Source organism: Pan paniscus, chromosome 7 (assembly GCF_029289425.2).
Source record: "Pan paniscus chromosome 7, NHGRI_mPanPan1-v2.0_pri, whole genome shotgun sequence".
Taxonomy (NCBI): domain Eukaryota; kingdom Metazoa; phylum Chordata; class Mammalia; order Primates; family Hominidae; genus Pan; species Pan paniscus.
In genome coordinates this window covers 62760335-62776272 of record NC_073256.2, presented here as the reverse complement: position 1 = coordinate 62776272, position 15938 = coordinate 62760335, and the positions used below count along the sequence as shown (strand labels likewise).

Here is a 15938-nt window from a genome sequence, read left to right as displayed (position 1 = left end):
CTGTTTGTGGAAATAAAGACCACCCAAATGAGAAAAGGAAAGCCCATTTATTCAGAGTTTGCTACCCTGAAAGCAGACTCCACCTTGCCTCTTTCATCGATCAAACACAAGAAGTGTTAATGGCACAGACGCTGTCATGAAGGCGACAAGAACTCCAGAGCACTGCGATTGTCTAGCTCTACCTCATCTTGGGCAGAGGTGCTGTCATCAGTAACGTCTACAGTTAGTAATAGGTTTTTTACTCTCGTTACTATTTGTGTGACTCCCACCACTGGGAACACTGCCCTCATTGTTCACATAAACAATGAGTCAGTAATTTCTCCAGGTAGTAGCTCTGAATAGTTGAGTGGACTCATTTTGGAGCTCATATCTGAGTTGGATTTCCAGTCTTGCCCATTATATATTTAGGGTCTGTGTATATATAGACAATTCTCGAAGTACTCTTTCTACCAAAGTGGATAAAGTGTTAGTCTGAGGCAAATAGGACCATCTGTTCTGGCCATAAAGGAAGTATTTAGCAGGCGTACACAGAAATCAGGGAGATAAGGAGTTGTTCACAGTGTAAAAACTAAGGCCTTACACCAGCTAGGTTATATAGTTGGAACTCTGTTAGTCTCTTCTGTGTGGCAGGTATTTGGCCTATTGCCCTACAAAGTCTGGTGAATTCAAATTTATAGTTACTGAGGGTCTGATCAATAGATTGTAACAAATGGTAAGATAACCAATTATTCTTATTGGCAAAATGACCAATCATTGGCATTGATATTAGTCATCTTTCTGGAAGAAAGGGACTCTAGCAAGTCACAGGTTGACTTTTTTAGGGTTAACTGTCAATGTAGGTGCAAGTGAAAATGCCATTCGCTATGATGCCTGTGGTCCCATCTGATGACACCAGAATTGCCAGAAGTTTATCCAGCATATCTAGCAGTCAGGAGGATTGAGGACAGTGGCTACTCTTTGGGATTATCTAAGAATGGCATTAGAATGAGTATGTTCTGACCTAACTCTTATAATAAAGATGGAAAAAAGAGCAAAAGAGTCATTCTGAATGAATGACAAAAAGGGGTCTGTAGAAAATGAGAAGGATGGTTATAAGCAAGCAGGTAAAAACCAAAACAGGAATTAGGAGTCTTTGTCTAATGTGTTAGACAGAAGCTATCCACCGTCCACTGTCATTGCTTATTCTGAAGGTGTTGGGTCAGTTGTCTGCTTGTGCAGATCAGTTGCTCCTGGAGGATCTCTGAGAATCCTCACTTTGAGATTTTCTATTTGAGTAGTCTTCCAATTGTGTGGAATTCTGAATTTCTTTTTTAGTTGTGAAATATGAACCCAAGTATTGACGTCTTGGTTTTAATGCTGTATTTGTTGCTCACCGTTCCAGATACAGTCTCTTCCACCAAAACTCAAGCAGTTTTTCTCTAGTGTTTTCTCCAATAGAAAAAATCTGCTGACAGAATGTCATTAAAAGGTTGTTTAGGATGCTATTATGGGAAAGGCTTTAGTCAGTTGCTGATAGGACTGGATGTAGTATGTGCATTCCTTGCAATAATTTGCCATGCCTGCAATAGGGTGGTAGGGCAGAGTCTATTATTGAAAGTGAAATTTCTAAACACATGGGCTTCTAGTCATTAATTCAAATAGGTATAACTGAGTGTTTCTGAGGGAGTGGATCATATGGCCATGGGCCTGGCTTGCCCTCCACTCAGAGGTGGGTAGTGCACTGCCAGTGCAGGCCTCAGGGAGGAAAGGGAGAAACAGAGATGGGAAAAGCAAAAAACGAGATACAGGAAATGCAACAGAAGCACACAAACAACAAGCACACTGACACTCATTGGGCAGGCTGTCCTCTCACCCATGGCCAGCAGCATAGGCAGCCAAGACTCAGGCAGGAAGGCCACTGACCTCAGGACCTGCAGGGTGTGGGGAGGGGAGGTGATGAGATGAACTAGTCCAGGTCACAGCTATGTATATCTGGCTTCAAGAAAATATTATTTCAAGTCAAAGTACATTTATGGAATCCTTCTGATTATATAAAAAAGCAAAGTTTCCAAAATTTGATAGTGATTACCCAACATATCCGTACACTTAGATACAGAGTTTTTCTAAAACTGGGATCAGGCCAGGTATGGTGGCTCAGGCCTGTAATCCTAGCATTTTGGGTGCGTGAGGTGGGAGGATTGCTTGAGGCCAGGAGTTGGAGACCAGCCTGGGCAACATGGTGAGATTCCCCCCCTTCCATCTTTACCAAAAATACAAAAATTAGTCCCAGCTACTCCAGAGGCTGAGGTAGCTCACTGGCTGCAGTGAGTCAAGATCGTGCCACTGCACTCCAGCCTGCGCAACACCTCGTCCCCCTCCCCCCAAAAAATCACAATTTTAATAATTATTCTGGAGTTGGGTAAAAGAATACCCTTATTCTGGCTGGGTGTGGTGGCTCACGCCTGTAATCCTAGCACTTTGGGAGGCCGAGGTGGGCAGATCACAAGGTCAGGAGATCAAGATCATCCTGGCTAACACAGGTGAAACCTTGTCTCTACTAAAACTGTACAAAATTAGCCGGATGTAGTGGCGGGCACCTGTAGTCCCAGCTACTCTGGAGGCTGAGGCAGGAGAATGGCAGGAACCTGGGAGGCGGAGCTTGCAGTGAGTTGAGATCACACTACTGCACTCCAGCCTGGGCGACAGAGGTAGACTCCATCTCAAAAAAAAAAAAAAAAAAAAAAACCCTTATTCTTAGGAAATACACACCTAGGGGTGATTATGTCCATAATTTCCTCTCAAATTGCTAAAAAAAAGGTATGTAAATAGACAAATGATACAAAATGGAACAAAATATTAGAAATTGGTGAGTCCCGATTAAGAGAAGAAGGAGCATTCTTGGTACTATTCTTGTAACAACATATGAAATTATATAAAAATTTTAAGTTCCTAAAACTGGTTGTAGAAGTGTATGCTCAGAGTGAGCATCTATTTTGTAAAATAGCAATTAAGACCAAAACTTTAATCAGCTAAAATCTTATCAAATAAAAGTAGTGATATATTACAGTATTTTTCTTTTCTTTTTTTTTTTTTTAGTATTTATTGATCATTCTTGGGTGTTTCTCGGAGAGGGGGATGTGGCAGGGTCATAGGATAATAGTGGAGAGAAGGTCAGCAGATAAACACGTGAACAAAGGTCTCTGGTTTTCCTAGGCAGAGGTCCCTGCGGCCTTCCGCAGTGTTTGTGTCCCTGGGTGCTTGAGATTAGGGAGTGGTGATGACTCTTAACGAGCATGCTGCTTTCAAGCATCTGTTTAACAAAGCACATCTTGCACCGCCCTTAATCCATTTAACCCTGAGTTGACACAGCACATGTTTCAGAGAGCACGGGGTTGGGGGTAAGGTTATAGATTAACAGCATCCCAAGGCAGAAGAATTTTTCTTAGTACAGAACAAAATGGAGTCTCCTATGTCTACTTCTTTCTACACAGACACAGTAACAATCTGATCTCTCTTTCTTTTCCCCACATTCCCCCTTTTTCTTTTAGACAAAACCGCCATTGTCATCATGGCCCGTTCTCCATGGTCGCTGTCTCTTCAGAGCTGTTGGGTACACTTCCCAGATGGGGCGGCCTGGCAGAGGTGCTCCTCACATCCCAGAGGGGGCAGCCGGGCAGAGGCGCTCCTCACATCCCATACGATGGGCGGCCGGCCAGGCAGAGATGCTCCTCACTTCCTAGACGGGGTGGCGGCTGGGCAGACGCGCTCCTGACTTCCCAGACAGGGTGGCCAGGCAGAGGGGCTCCTCACATCCCAGACGATGGGCGACCAGGCAGAGATGCTCCTCACTTCCTAGACGGGGTGGTGGCCGGGCAGAGGCTGTAGTCTTAGCACTTTGGGAGGCCAAGGCAGGCAGCTGGGAGGTGGAGGTTGTAGCGAGATCACACCACCGCATTCCAGCCTGGGCAACATTGAGCATTGAGTGAGCGAGACTCCGTCTGCAATCCCAGCACCTCGGGAGGCTGAGGCGGGCAGATCACTCGAGGTCAGGAGCTGGAGACCAGCCCCGCCAACACGACGAAACCCCCTCTCCACCAAAAATACAAAAACCAGTCAGGAGTGGCGGCACGTGCCTGCAATCCCAGGCAGTCAGCAGGCCAAGGCAGGAGAATCACGGGAGCCGGAGGCAGGGAGGTTGCAGCTAGCCGAGATCACGGCAGTACAGTCCAGCCTCGGCAACAGAGGGAGACTGTAGAAAGAAAGAAAGAACTAAAGAAAGAAAAAGAAAGGAAGGCAGGCAGGCAGGCATATTACAGTATTTTTCATATCAAATCATGGTAAAGGGGCAATCACTTTTACAAGTTTCTCGCCAAGCACAGTACATTTTTGTGGATTTTTCAAGAATTCAACTTCCTGTAATTCTTATCTTCCTCTACCTAAAGTGACATAGTTTACCAAGTAATTTTAAATAAGGGTTAGATTTGGTTAGATTCTCAAGGCGTCCTTTTTGAAAATCATACATTTAATTTCGATGTGGAATTGGCCTCTTTGTTTCTGAGAAAGAAATATACAAAAATACCCCCTTATTGGCCAGGCGCAGTGGCTCATGTCTGTAATCCCAGCACTTTGGGAGGCCAAGGCAGGCAGATCACAAGGTCAAGAGATCTAGACCATCCTGGCCAACATGGTGAAACCCCGTCTCTACTAAAAATACAAAAATTAGCTAGGTGTGGTGGTGCACACCTGTAGTCCCAGCTACTCGGGAGGCTGAAGCAGGAGAATTGCTTGAACCTAGGAGGCAGAGGTTGCAGTGAGCCAAGATCGCACCACTGCACTCCAGCCTGGTGACACAGTGAGACTCCATCTCAAAAACAAACAAAAAATGCCCCCTTATTAACACACAATGGCTTTCTCCTGACCATTATTTCTAGCTATGCACAGTCTTCTTACTATCTCAGCATAATCATTCTGAACTTCTTCCATTTCTCAGGTAGAAGATACAAGCCAGCTCAAGATAGATTAAAGACTTAAATGTAAGACCTGGAACTATGAAACTGCTAGAAAAAAACATAGGGAAAACTCTTCAGGACATTGGTTTAGCAAATAATTTATGGCTGAGATCTCAAAAGCACAGGCAACAAAAGCAAAAATAGATGACTGGGATATAGCTTCTGCACAGGAAAAGAAACAACACATGAAGAGACAGCCTCTTGAATGGGAGAAAATAACTGCAAATTACTCATCTGACAGGGGACTAATATGCAGAGTATACAAGGAACTCAAATTCCTCAAAAGTAACAAAACAATCCCATTAAAAATGGGCCAAGGACAGGAATAGACATTTCTCAAAAGACTTACAAATGGCTAACAGGTATATGAGAAAATTCTCAACATCATTGATCAGGGAAATGCAAATCAAAACCACAATGAGGTATCATCTCACCTCAGAATGGCTATTATTAAAAAGACAAAAAATAACAGATGCTGGTGAGAATGCAGAGAAATGGAAACTCTGTTATACTGTCAGTAGGAATGCAAATCAGTATAACCACGATGGAAACCAGTATGGAGAATTCTAAAAAACTTAAACATAGAAGTACTGTATGGTCCAACGTTTCCACTACTGGGTATTTATCCAAAGGAAAGAGTTCAGGCCGTGGTGGCTCATTCCTGTAATCCCAGCACTTTGGGAGGCTAAGGCAGGTATATCACTTGAGGTCAGGAGTTTGAGACCAGCCTGGATAACATGGAGAAACCCCATCTCCACTAAAAATATAATTAGCCAGGCGTTGTGGTGCACACCTGTAATCCCAGCTACCTGGGGAGGCTGAGGCAGGAGAATCACTTGAACCCAGGAAGTGGAGCTTGCGGTGAGGCGAGATTGCGCCACTGAACTCCGGACTGGGTGACAGAGTGAGATTCTTTCTAAAAAATAAATAAATAAATAAATAAAAATTTAGTGTAGCAAAGGGATACCTGCATTGTCATGTTTATCACAGCACTATTCACAGTAGCAAAGATACAGAATCAACCCAAGTGTCCATCAACAAATGAATAGCTAAGTAAAATGTGCAAAATGTATACAATAGAATACTATTTGGCAATAAAAAATAATGAAATCATATCATTTGCAAAAACATGGATAGATCTGGAAGTCATTATGTTAAGTGAAATAAGCCAGGCACAGAAAGACAGATACTGCAGGTTCTCACTCACATGTGGGAGCTAAAAAAACTTGATCTCATGGACACAGAGAATACAATGGCAGATACTAGCGTCCGGGAAGACCAGGTGTGTGGAAGGGAGAATGAAGAGAGGGTGGCTATTGGGTGCAAACATACAGTTAGAAGAAATAAGGTGTAATGTTTGACAGCAGACTAGGGTAGCTAAGCAACAATATTTCAAAGTAGCCAGAATACACATTCACTGCATGTAACAAACACTCGTATGTACCCTATAAATGAGTAAAATAGGTAAATAGGTAAAATATTATGGGTGTCAATGATTTTTTTTTTTTTGAGATGGAGTCTTGCTCTGTCGCCCAGGCTGGAGTGCAGTGGCACGATCTCAGCTCACTGCAAGCTCTGCCTGCTGGGTTCACGTCATTCTCCTGCCTCAGCCTCCTAAGTAGCTGGGACTACAGGTGCCCACCACCATGCCCAGCTAATTTTTTGTATTTTCAGTCGAGACGGGGTTTCACCGTGTTAGCCAGGATAGTCTCGATCTCCTGACCTCATGATCCGCCCACCTCAGCCTCCCAAAGTGCTGGGATTACAGGCAATGATTTTTTTAAGATAGAGAGGTTATGCCCAAGTCTCCAGAGAGGGGCCCTTTGGATCCGCACAGCACATTCTGCGTACCTGCATCCACTGCTCCACCATGCTAGTCTTGTCTGGGCCTTCATGCTCTGGCTCCCAAGGCAAGTGGTGCTGACTCAGGTGGCCACACTGTGGACCTGGGTGTTCGTGGCCCAGAAGGTGGGTGCTAGGGTCTTCCTGCCCTAATTGTTTCACTGAGACCAGATGGTCCCAGGCAGTGACAGGGCACCACTTTCTTGATCAGATCCTGGGACATATGAGGAGTGTTACCTGGCCCCTCCTCATCCCAACTAAGAGCCCAAAGTACCCCCAAGCCTGGGCCATGGCTGGGCTGGAATTCAGGAAGCCTAGGATGCGGCCAAACCTTGTGGCATCTCTGGGTTCTCAGCCCACTGAGGGTGCCCCATACAGATGATCCAGGACCCATAGCTGGTGGGAAGAGACTGGCATTTCTCTGGCCCCTCCTTACTCATGCCAAGCACCCCAACTGTCCTTCCTGGTCCATCACCCTGGTCATATTCCCCAGGGCAGCTCAGGGCTTTGTTCAGCTGTCTACCATAGTCAGGTGCCTAATAAGTGCTGAGACTTGCAAGACCACCTGGGCAGATGGGTTGATGCCCTCTAGTGAGCACCCCCAGCAGCCAGGCCCCTGTCCACGTGTCTGCCTGCTCCTGCTTGTGTTTGACTGTCACAACGCTGCATGCCAGGGACACCGGCTCCCATCCCTCCTGTCGAGAAGGACACAGCAAGTGCGTGGGGGTAAGGCATTTGCCAGGTGGCACAGGTGCTGAGGGTCGGAGCTGGGATTTGAACCCAGATCATGGAACTCTGCGTGGGGGAGTGCAGGTGTGGGGATGCCCATAAACGAAGGAAGGGTGGCCCAGCCCACTGAGCCCAGCTGCTCCCTGCAACCCTGGAGGAAACTGCTCTGCCCTCAGGTGGGGAGAGGGCCCAGGAGGCCAGGCCTCCCCTTGCTTGCTGGCTCAGGGGATCACAGTGGGACAAGGTGATTTAGTGTGTGTGTCTTCTTTCTTTTTCTCTATTTCATTCAAAAGTTCATTTAGTATCAAGCAAGAGGAGTCTTAGCTTAACCCTCCAGATCAGGCAAGACTTGAGTTACAAAAGAATACATTCTTTTTGCACTCCTAATTGTCTTCCTCTCTACTTTTGTTGGCAAGAGCAGGTCTGTGTCCTAGGTTCGGAATCCATTTTTCATCCCACACCAAAGCACTTGCTGTTTGGGTGAGCACCCTGGAGCCTGGCCACGTGGAGCTGTGTAGCAGGAGGGTCCCCGCAGGAGGGTCACAGAGCCACTGCCCGGGTCCAGCTCAACTGTGCTGACAGGGTTGCCTGATCTGGCTCCCTGGGGCTTAAAGCATCCTGTTCCCAGGATCTGCACATAGGGATGCCTTTCTGCATCTCACCGTCAGTGGTAGGTGCTCGTGCTCCTCCCCCCGCTCAGCAGGGCCTGGGGACCGTGGGCGGCTTATGTTCCACGATTTTGAGGCCATTTGCAGCGAGTTCCGCCAGCCTGCCCCTCCCCTGCAGCCGCGGCCACCTGGGCACAGCACCGCCACGAGTGTCTTCGGGGCTTTCTTCAGAGGAGACAGTCAGCATCCTCAAGTTCCAGGCGCTCTGGCCCCAGTCCTGCTTGTAGACGCCTTTTCCCACGGGCTGCCTCTCCTTATCAATGGCCTGAAGCTTGGCCAGTTTCCACGAGGTCTGGCGGGAACACAAGGCTGTCACTGACATTTGTGGCACCAGAACTTACAAGCACGCGGGTTGCACACGTCGGACACTGCCACGTGCAGTAACTTGCCATCTGAGGTACGCCGCACACGCACGCCGCAGCAGCTTGGCTTGGTGTTCTGCGCATGCGTATGTAACGGCTTGGCTTGGCGTTCGTCACTTGGCTTGGTGTTGGTCTTTTGACTTGGCGTTCCATGCTTGGCTTGGCGTTGGTCGCTTCGCTTCGTGGTCCTCGCGTGGATTGGCATTTCCTCCCCGTGCATTCCTTTGCTGGGCTTGACCTTTTCTTGGCTGGGCTTGGCATTCCCCTGGCTGGGCTGGGTGTTTCCTCGGCGGGTGGGTGGAGGGGCTTGGCCTTTCCCCAGGTGGGCGTGGGGTGGGTGTGGGCTTCCCCCCGCCGGGTGGGAGTGGAATTTCCCCAGGTGGGTGTGGCCTTTCAAATCCTAGTATTTATCATTGGAAATATCTGATTTACATATATTCTATAAATCTAAGTATTGAAAAAATGAGCAATACCTATTCATTTGAACCCCAAGTTTCCTTTGGCTTAAAGTTTTTTTTTTTTTTAAGTAGAGATGGGGTTTTTGCCATGTTTCCCAGGCTGGTCTTGAACTCCTGGACTCAAGCAATTCCACCTCAGCCTCTCAAAATGCTAGGATTACAGGTGTGACACCACGCCTGGCCTAATTTGACTTTTATCTCTGTGATTGGGACATTAAAATGAATATTATTGGCAGTATCTATCAGCTTACAGAATAATACCTTTTCCTTCCTACCATCAGTTTTTCAATTCCCCCTACATTCAAAACCTGATGTGGAACCCACATCTTATCCTAGACTTAACTGAGAACTTCATGTTAAGAGATCTTTTGAGTCCTGTGTTGGTCTTTTCTCTAGCAGATATTAGTTGGGCTTGTTCTAAACTGTCAGAGAGGTTCAAGTAATGTGGCAGAAAGACATCAGTGTTTGTTTCTTCTTCTTTGCTACCAGATACATACACTGAGGCACCTTTATATCCTGTATAGTACCTTAGGCAGTAGAAAGCCCCATGTTAACCTTCCCTAGAGCAGTGGGCACCCAGCTGTGGTTGGCCCCTTGAGTGATCTATTTTCCATGATAATGAAAATCTCCCAAGCTACTTGCATCTCTTCCTCAAGATTTAAAAATATTTTCTAATTCTACCTCACAGGAAACCTTTGGAGATAATTCTCGAGATCTCAAGTAGGTTAGTTAGACTGAGAGCCAAATCTTGTTCATGACTCATCACTGTCCATGTGTAAAAGTAGGGCTTTGTGCTTGCTTCGGCTGCACATATCCTAAAATTGGAACAATACAGAGAAAATTAGCATGGCCCCTGCATAGGGAGGCTGCACAAATTTTTGAAGCATTCCATATTTTGCACAGTCACTGGAAGGTCATTTGACTATTTGCTCACTAACTCTAAGGAAACAGTGTGAATCAAAGCAAAATGGGTGCCATCTAAATATTGAAATTGTGATTTTCGCTACAAAAATATTCATGTAAGGTGGCCTATGAGATGTCCCCAGAGCTGAATAATGTGTAGAGTGTTGTGTGCAAAATATATCGTTAGTATGTGTCTCAAAAATTAGAGAATGAATTTGCAACTTCTTCATGGAAACTAAAACAAATAAAAATAGGATTTTGGTCTCCCATGTCAGCTGGAGATGAACATGGATATGAAGCATTATCCTAACAAACATCTGCTGGTTCAGAGTGTGAGTCTGTAGAGAAGGATCATTGGTCCAAGCCAGGTTTTGACATCCATCCATTGGTTTTCTGCCCTTGTTGTGATTGATAAACTCCATAATAGTGGACAATCATGTTACCTACTTTAATGAGATATTTATGAATAAATTTAATTATAAACTCTGAAATAGTTGAGATGCTGTGAGTTATAAGCCATAAAGAGTAGGACAACTAATAAACAAAAGACAATAACATTTCCTGAAGGCTACAACATTTGCATATTAGGACCTATGAACAAAATACACTTTGGGTTTTTAGACTGAGTCTTGCTCTGTTGCCAGGCTGGAGTGCAGTGGCGCGACCTTGGCACACTGCAACCTCTGCCTCCCAGGTTCAGGTGATTCTCCTGGCTCAGCCTCCCAAGTAGCTGGGACTACAGGCGCATGCCACCATGCCCACCTAATTTTTTGTATTTTTAGTAGAGACAGGGTTTCACCATGTTGGCCACGATGGTCCCGATCTCTTGACCTCGTGATCTGCCTGCCTTGGCCTCCCAAAGTGCTGGGATTACAGGTGTGAGCCACTGCGCCTAGCTACACATTGGGTTTTATTTGGGATTCGAAGATAATTTCAGTCATAAAGTTTAGGAACAGATTATTCCATTGCTTTACTATTTCTGTGAGCATTTAAAAATTTATCTTGTTAAATCTTTATAGCTTAGTGAAATAAGGCAGCAAATTCCTCACTTTGTAGAAGAAGACATTGAGCCTAAGAGAAGTAAATTTTCCAAGAACAATAGCTGTTCATTATGGAGCTAGGACTTCTTCAGAGTTGGGACTTTCTATTATGTCAAGTGAATGCAAGTTAATTTATTGAGTCATGGTGCCCTCAATTTATGAGTATTTCACCTTACTTTTTTCTTTTTTAATTAGAAGCTTAATGAAAAGTTTGTAGGATGTACACATAAGTGGATGGGATAATCTTGTTTTCTGATATTCTGATATTTGAAATACTCTAAGAATTTTTCATTTGGTAAGTATTTTTATATCAGTATTAAAATAATTTTATTTATTACATTTTTATACATAGAATTTGCCAATTATTTTCTGACTATAAAGAAAAACAAATGCCAAAAAACTGTTCTGAAAACAGTAATCCAGGTAAAACTTCTTATAGTGAATTACTTTAGGTCAATTGTCCCCAACCTTTTTGCTTTTTTGGCACCAGGGATCGGTTTTGTGAAAGACAGTTTTTCCTTGGACTAGGGGAAGGTGTGGATGGTTTCAGAATTATTCAAGCACATTGCATTTATTGTGCTACTTTATATTATTATTACATTGTAATATATAATGAAATAATTATACAACTTACCATAATGTAGAATGAGTGGAATCTCTGAGCTTGTTTTCCTGCAACTAAATGGTCCCATCTGGGGGCAAAGGGAGACAGTGACAGACCATCAGGCATTAGATTCTCATAAGAAGCACACAACCTAGATCCCTCGCATGGGCAGTTAACAACAGGGTTCACGCTCCCATGAGTATCTAATGCTACCACTGATCTGACAGGAGGCGGAGCTTAGGTGGTAATATGAGCCATGGGGCATGGCTATAAATACAGATGAAGCTTCTCTGGCTTGCCTGATGCTCACCTCCTCCTGTGTGGGGTGGTTCCAAAAAGGCCATGGACTGGTACCAGTCTGTGGCCTGGGAGTTGTGGATACCTGCTCTGGGTGGTCCTACCATAGATAAAAAGTAAAAGTACGGAAGTTTTGATCATGAACAGCAAAGCACAGGTCATGTTACATATGCTTGTACCAGCAAGGTCTCACTGTTACTGACTTTATTCCTTTTAATTTGAAATTGAAAGAGATATATTTACTTTGTTGGAACAAGATGTATTCTTGTACCTGCTGGCTAATTGTCGTGATAACAGTAATTTTGTTAAAACAAGATGCTCTGCTACCATTCGCCAAAAGATTGTCATAATAAATATACAAATTGCCTAACTCTAGGCTCAGCAGATTATAATAAAAGTACAAAAATGTTTCATAATAACAAAAATGCTAGTATGCTACCTGGATGTGGACACCTAGTATATTGTACAATTCAAACTGTGTGAGAACACCTTTAATTTAACCATATGTTTATCTTTTTTTTTTTTTTTTGAGACGGAGTCTCGCTCTGTCCCCCAGGCTGGAGTGCAGTGGTGCGATCTTGGCTCACTGCAAGCTCCGCCTCCCGAGTTCACGCCATTCACCTGCCTCAGCCTCCCGAGTAGCTGGGACTACAGGCACCCGCCACCACGCCCGGCTAATTTTTTTGTATTTTTTTTAGTAGAGATGGGGTTTCACCGTGTTAGCCAGGATGGTCTCTATCTCCTGACCTCGTGATCCGCCTGCCTTGGCCTCCCAAAGTGCTGGGATTACAGGCTTGAGCCACCGCGCCTGGCCTAGCCATATGTTTATCAAAGAGCTTCTGTAAGTTAGGTTTTGTACGTTGCAGGAGACAAAGATGGAATAGATGTAGTTTTGATCTTTAAGGTGCTCATAATAGAATAGAGCTGTGTCTATTTCATCTCTGTACTTTTTCAATAGAATTTACAAGGAAACATTTTTATTTATGTTTTCACCTATCTATTTAACAAATAGCTATCGAATGTCTTTTAGATACTAAGCATTTTTTTAATGCTACAGAACACAGTTAAAAATACAGACAGGAGCTTGTTGTCATTGTCATTTTTATTATTTTGCTACTTTATTCAGAGCTTACTGTGTGCTAGATGCCCACTGGAAGTTTATATTTATGGTTTTATATTATATTGATTATGTGCCAGACACATGTGTTTAGGAATGAAGGCTTTAAAAAAAAAGTAGGTAGGATTTAAGGTAAGCATGCAGAGTGAGTAGATTTTTTTCTAGGTAAAGTAGCAGAAGAATGATGTTTGGCAGAAAGAACACGTAAGGAGATTGTGTGTTTGGCAGAAGGAACATCTAATGAGATTGCCTGTATGGGAGGAAGAGCAGCAAGTGCAAAAGACAAGATGCTTGAGTGAACTTTGCAGGGTTTACGAGCAGTTCACTTTTGCTAGTACAAAAAGTGTGAGATATGAGAGGTTGGGAATGAGGTGAATACTAAGCTAAGGCAAGTTTATGATAGAATTTTTAATACTATAGAAATGAGTAGCTCTTATCCCGTGGGCCATGGGAAATTTACCAGGTAGAATGCTTTGGACTGCAAATACTAGATGAGGAGTGGTTAAAACAGTAGGAACTAGAGTTGTTTTGATTGTTCAGTGATATCCTAGAATCCCACTTGTCCCTCTTTCAGCTGTGCTGTTGGCAGTGTCTTCTTCAAATCTCCTTTCATGGCTGGCTAATCTGCAACAGCTCCAAACATCTTGGTCTCAGAACACAATGTTGCAAGGGCTGCTTTTCTTCGCGTTTCTTTAAATAGGGAGAAAACTTAGAAGCATGCAGTGGACTTCCTGTAACATTTCATTGGCTGGGTCACACCACATGCCCATCCCCATACTGGGCACTGGGAAAGCAAATGTAATTATGTGATTAGCTTAGAATAATCGTTTCTCTTTCTGTAGCTGGGGAAGAATATTGGGATAATAAGTATCCCAATAGATTTGTGTTTCTTCTGCAAGAAAGAATTAGGAATGGCTATTGGTAGGGAGCCAGCAATGGCTGATGCAGGGACTCATTGGAGAAATTTGAGCAGGGGAGTCAGGAGATTAAATTGGAGTGTTAAGGCATTCTGGCTATGGTGTAAAATAGGGGTCGACAAGCTTTTTCTGTAAAGGACCATGTGGGAAATATTTTAGACTATGTGGTCTCTGTCATATCTACTTAACCCTGCTGTCACAGTGAGAAAGCAACTATGGATAATATGTAAGCAAATAGGCATGACTGAGATCCAATAAAATTTTATTTAAAAAACCATAAGACAGACTGGATTTGGCCTGTGGCCTATAGTTTGTGACCCCTCATGGAGGTTGATGGAAGGTAACCATGTAAAGAAACCAGGAGACAAAGGAAGCTTTTGCAGTAGTCAGCTATAGTTTCCTTGTCATACATCCTTGGACTAGTATCAATGTATTTAAGGTTTTCACCCATCTATGGTGAAATAAAGTTAGGAATCTCAGTTATTCATTTTAAAATGTTGGCCTTTTTTGGTGTTATGCCTTTTTCATTTGTTTTGCTTAAGTTCTTTTTTCATGTAAGAAATAACATTAATAGTTGGCGGGTTTTTTTTAAACAAAAGCCATTTGATAAATGTTTATGTTCCCAGTGGCGGTGAGAATATAAAGCAGAGGCAGAAGAGAGGTATAGTCAATATGATTTAGTGATGATTGAATGAAAAAGATTTGGGGGATAGAGAGAAATCTCAGATGATTCAGAGGTTTCCAGGTGTACACTAGCATTTAACCTCGACATGAGGAAGGAGTGGACTTTAATTTTAGTTTTAAGGGTACATGTGCAGGTTTGTTATATAGGTAAACTGTATCATGGAGATTTGGGCTACAGATTATTTCATCAGCCAGATAATAAGCAAAATACCAGATAGGTAGTTTTTTGGTGCTCTCCCTCCTGCTGCTCTCCACCCTCAAGTAGGCCCTGGTGTCTTGTTCTCCTTTTTGTGTTCATGTGTTCTCATTGTTTAGTTTCCACTAATGAGTAAGAATATGTGGCATCGGATTTTCTGTTCCTGCATTAGTTTGCTTAGGATAATGGCCACCAGCTCCATCGGTGTTACTGTAATGGAAATGGTCTCATTGAAAAAGACATTCTCATACCCTGTTGGTAAATACATTTTGAGTGTTAATTTAGTAGCATATTCACACACACACATATAGTAAGGATATATAATATATGTATGTTAAAGATATTTGTGTATATATGTGTATACATATTTATATACACTTATATACATTATATACATTTATATACATATATACTCGTTACATATATACTTATGTATAAGGACATTTATTACAGCATTATTATATCAACAAGCTGGAGTTACTCTAAGTCCTTATCAATAGGAAATAACTGAATTTTCAAACCCAGAAAATAATGTCGTATGCAGCCTTTTTTTTTTTTTTTTTTTGAGAGTCTCATTCTGTCGGCCAGGCTGGAGTGCAGTGGCATGATCTCAGTTCACTGCAACCTCCGCCTCCCAGGCTCAGGCAATTCTCCTGCCTCAGCCTCCCGAGTAGCTGGGATTACAGGTGTGTGCCACCATGCCCGGCTAATTTTTGTATTTTTAGTAGAGACGGGGTTTCACCATGTTGGCCAGGCTGGTCTTGAACTCCTGACCTCGGGTAATCTGCCCGTCTTGGGCTCTTAAAGTGCTGGGATTACAGGCATGAGCCACCGTGCCCATCCAGTATGCAACCATTTTTTAAAAAATGAGGTTAGATCCAGAGTGTACTGATTATTTCACAATAAACATGTATTTAAAACATTTAGTTTGATGACACATCTTAAGACAATTTTGTTAGAATTCTTGTAATATCTGCTATGTTGCAAATGGAAGCTACATGCTATGTTGACCCTGTAACTTGTCAGCAACAAGATTGCTAGTTATTAAATTTTAGTTGTCAGTGCCTGAGTGCTGAAATATTGAAACCTCAATCTGAATATTGCCAAGGGATTGCACATGGGGATCTATATTT

At 43.4% G+C, this 15938-nt stretch overlaps 1 non-coding gene across 1 annotated transcript; it reads left to right on the top strand.

Moving 5' to 3' along the window:
- Positions 1-9838: 9838 nt before the first annotated feature.
- Positions 9839-9945, top strand: LOC112440709 (U6 spliceosomal RNA). The gene has a single exon (XR_003028729.1). It is a non-coding gene; the product is annotated as a U6 spliceosomal RNA (small nuclear RNA).
- Positions 9946-15938: the final 5993 nt, after the last annotated feature.